This window comes from Carcharodon carcharias (genome assembly GCF_017639515.1).
Source record: "Carcharodon carcharias isolate sCarCar2 chromosome 27 unlocalized genomic scaffold, sCarCar2.pri SUPER_27_unloc_1, whole genome shotgun sequence".
In the NCBI taxonomy this organism is placed as follows: Eukaryota; Metazoa; Chordata; class Chondrichthyes; order Lamniformes; family Lamnidae; genus Carcharodon; species Carcharodon carcharias.
Window position 1 is genome coordinate 3,409,944 of NW_024470624.1, and position 4,041 is coordinate 3,413,984.

Here is a 4,041-nt window from a genome sequence, read left to right on the forward strand (position 1 = left end):
AATTTAATACAGAGAAGACTGAGGCGATGATTTTTAACAGAAGGGATAGGGAGGGGAAGTATAGATGTAAATAGAACAGTTCTAAAGAGTGAGCAGGGACATAGGGATATGAGGGTTCATGTGCAGAGGTCATCGAAGGTGGCAGGACAGAGTCAGAGAGGAATTAGCAAAGCATATGGGATCTTGTGCTTCAGAAATAAAGGGATTGAGAACACAAGCAGGGAAGTTATGCTAAACCTTTACAAAACTCTGGTTAGGCTAAAATTAGAATATTGAGTCCAGTTCTGGTCACCACACTTTAGGAAGGATGTGAGGGTCGCTGAGAGGGTGGAGAGGAGATTTACCAGAATGGTTCCAGGGATGAGGGATTTTAACCATAAGGTCAGGTTGGAGAAGCTGAGGTTGTTCTCCTTGGAGCAAAGGAGGTTGAGGAGAGATTTGATAGAGGTGTGCAAGATTATGACAGGTTTAGATAAGGAGGACAGAGAAGAGCTGTTCCCATTCGCTAATGGTACAAGGACGAGGCGGACACAGATTTAAAGTTTTGTACAGGAGATATATCTACATCACCGTGGGTATATCTTCACTGTTGCTGGGTCAAATCCTAGAATTCCTCCCCAACAGCACTGTGGGTGTACCGACACCACATGGACTGCAGTGGTTCAAGAAGGCAGCTCAACACCACCTTCTCAAGGGCAGTTAGGGATGGGCAATAAATGCTGGCCCAGCCAGCGACACCCACAACCCCAAGAAAGAATGAAAATAAAAAGATATGGGGGGGATTTGAGGAAGAGCGTTTTTACACAGTGAGTGGTGATGACCTGGAACTCGCTGTCTACGAGGTGGGTGGAAGCAGAGACAATGAACAGTTTCAAAAGGAAATTGGATGGGCACTTGAGGGAAATAAATTTTCAGGGCAACAGGGATAGAATGAGGTAATGGGACTGACTGGTTTGATCTGCAGTGAGCTGGCATGAACACAATGGTCTGAATGGGCTTCTCCCCCTCTAATGGCTCTGTGATCTAAAAAGAACAATTTCAGCTGCTCCAGTCTCTCCAACTAACTGAAGTCCCTCATCCCTGGTGCCATTCTTGTAAATCTCCTCTGGACCCTCTCGAAGAACTTCACATTTTTCCTAAAGTGTGGGGCCCAGATATAGGGTTCCATTCTAGAGGGATAGAATTGAAAAGCAGGGAGATTATGTTCAACTTGTTTCGAACCATGGTTAGACTACACTGGGAGCACTGTAAACATTTGCGATCTCCATTTAGAAAAAGGAAATAGAGGCACTGGAGAAGGGGCAACAAAGATTCACAAAAAGAATACCAGAAATGAGAGCATTGAACCCTCAGGAAAGGCTGGGGCTGCTTTTCTCTAGAAAAGACTGAAGGGTGACCCGATGGAAGTCTTTAAGATGATGAAGGGGTTCAATAATCCAATCGGGATTTCATGAGAAACCTCATTACCCAGCAAATGGTGAGAGTATGGACATCACTACCACAGCGAGCGGTTGAGGTGAATAGCATGAATACATTTAAAGCAAAGCTAGATACATACATGAGGGAGAAAGGAGTAGAAGGATATGCTGATGGAGGAGATGAAGAGGGGTGGGTGGAGGCTCATGTGGAGCATAAATACTGACAGAAACCAATTGAGCCAACTGGCCTGGCCCTGTGCTGTAGATTCAATGAAACAGAGACAAATGTATTTATTTCAGATCCACCTGTCATGGTCAGAAAAACACTATTTACTGTCCAGGATAAAATAAATGTACTTCATCAGCTTTTGTGAATCATTTCAGTGGAAATGTGCACTCCCAGGCTCAAAGAGCATCAGCCACTGGAAGCAAAGTCGTGAGACCAGCCAGTCCAGCAGAAAGAAACCCTCCGACTCTCCCACTTCACCAAGTGTCAGAATGAACATGGTTCAGTCCTGGAAGTGATTAACAGGAGCAATAACAGCAGATTCCAACCCCCGCAATCACCTGTGAACTCGCTGGTGACTCAGCAGGTAGGTTGACCGAGTGAATCCCTTCCCACACTCAGAGCAGGTGAACGGCCTCTCCCCAGTGTGAATTTGCTGGTGTCTCAGCAGATGAGATGAATGAGCAAATCCATTTCCACACTCAAAGCAGGTGAACGGCCTCTCCCCAGTGTGAACCCGCTGGTGTGTCAGCAGGGTGGATGACTGAGTGAATCTCTTCCCACACTGAGAGCAGGTGAATGGCCTTTCTCCAGTGTGAACCCGTTGGTGTGTCTGCAGGTTACATAATTGAGTGAAACTCTTCCCACAATCAGAGCAGGTGAAGGCTTGTCCCCATTGTGAACTCGCTGGTGTACATGCAGGTGTGACAAGCCAGTGAATTCCTTCCCACACTCAGAGCAGATGACTGGCCTCCCCCCAGAGTGAACTCGCTGGTGTGTCTGCAAGTGAGATGACTGAGTGAATCCCTTCCCACACTCAGAGCAGGTGAATGGCCTCTCCCCTGTGTGAATTCGCTGGTGTGTCACCAGGTCAAATGAAGTACTGAATGCCTTCCCACACTCAGAGCAGGTGAACGGCCTCTCCCTGGTGTGGATGCGCTGGTGTCTCAGCAGGGAGGATGAATGAGTGAATCCCTTCCCACACTCTAAGCAGGTGAATGGCCTCTCCCCTGTGTGACTGTGTTGATGAATTTCCAGCTGAGATGGGGATCTGTATCCTTTCCCACAGTTCACACATTTCCATGGTTTCGCTATGGTGCGGGTGCCCTTTTGTGTCTCTCCAGGTTTGACAATTTTTTTTAGTTCATTGATGGGATGTGGGCGTCACTGCCTTGACCAGCATTTATTGTCCATCCCTCATTGCCCTTCAGAACGTGGTGGTGAGCTGCCTTCTTGAACTACTGAAGTCGAAGGCTCATCCACACTCAGAACACGTGTATGGTCTCTCCGTGCTGTGAAAGGTGCAATGATTTTTCAAGTTGTGTCACTGGGTAAAGCTCTTTCCACAGTCAGTGCACTGGAACACTCTCACTCAGGTGTGTGTGTCTCGGTGCTTATGCAGTCATACTGACATTTCAAATCTTTTGAAGCAGACAGAACAGACAAACATTTCTCCTTCTAGATTCAATTACCGATGATATTCAGGTCCTGATGAATCGATTGACTCTGTCAGATCTTGACATGACGTTTTGTTTGAGATTTCTGATTGTAAACCCTCCTCTTCTAATATCCTGTAAAAGAAGTTTACAAAATACATCACTGTCAGTTCAGGATAGAAATTCAGAGCAGGCATTTCTGATTACTGTGGAACATTCTTTCCTCTGTCGTTCAGTAAAAACTATCATTGTCTGTCCCACACAAACATAAAATATGCATCATGTAACGGCACAAGACATATCACTGTCCTATATTAATTTACTGTCCCCTTAAATATCAGCCATCTGCTGGGGAAACCACCCCTTTAATTGTGAACATTAGGAAAGGGACCATCCTTTTAGCCAGACAAATAAATGTGTCAAGCTGAGGGAGCAAAGGATGTCAATGTCTTTAAGAGAGAGAGAGAGAGAGACCTGGGCCAACCTTTCCAGAGTCTGCAGCCTCCCTGGATTCACTTCCTTTCTCTTCAGTTCCTGCAAGTCAACAATTTGCCCCCAGAATGAGAAAAGAAAGTGTTTTACTCAGAGATATGCCCCATGTTGTTATATGGTGCATATTAGATATATTAATTATGGTTCTGTAATAAAGTATTTATACTATTTCTAATCTTGTAATATAGTACTGTAGCTACGTTATATGTTCCCTGCCATGAAGTCATTACCACATAGAAGGAGCGCATTTAGGAACCTGAGTCCATGCCGACTCTCTGTGGAGCAATCCAGCCAGTCCCATTCCCCCTCTATATCCCTTTTCCCCTGCAAGTTTATCTCCTTCAAGTGCCTATCTAATTTCAATTTGAAATCATTGATCACCTCTGCTACCTCCAGCTGCCCAGGCAGCAAGCTCCAGGTCATGATTAGTCGCTTCCTAAACAAAGTTCATCCTCACATCCCCCTCCAT

The 4,041-nt window shown here is 45.6% G+C and overlaps 1 pseudogene; it reads right to left on the reverse strand.

Moving 5' to 3' along the window:
* Window positions 1-1,869: 1,869 nt before the first annotated feature.
* Window positions 1,870-2,778, reverse strand: LOC121273611 (annotated as a pseudogene).
* Window positions 2,779-4,041: the final 1,263 nt, after the last annotated feature.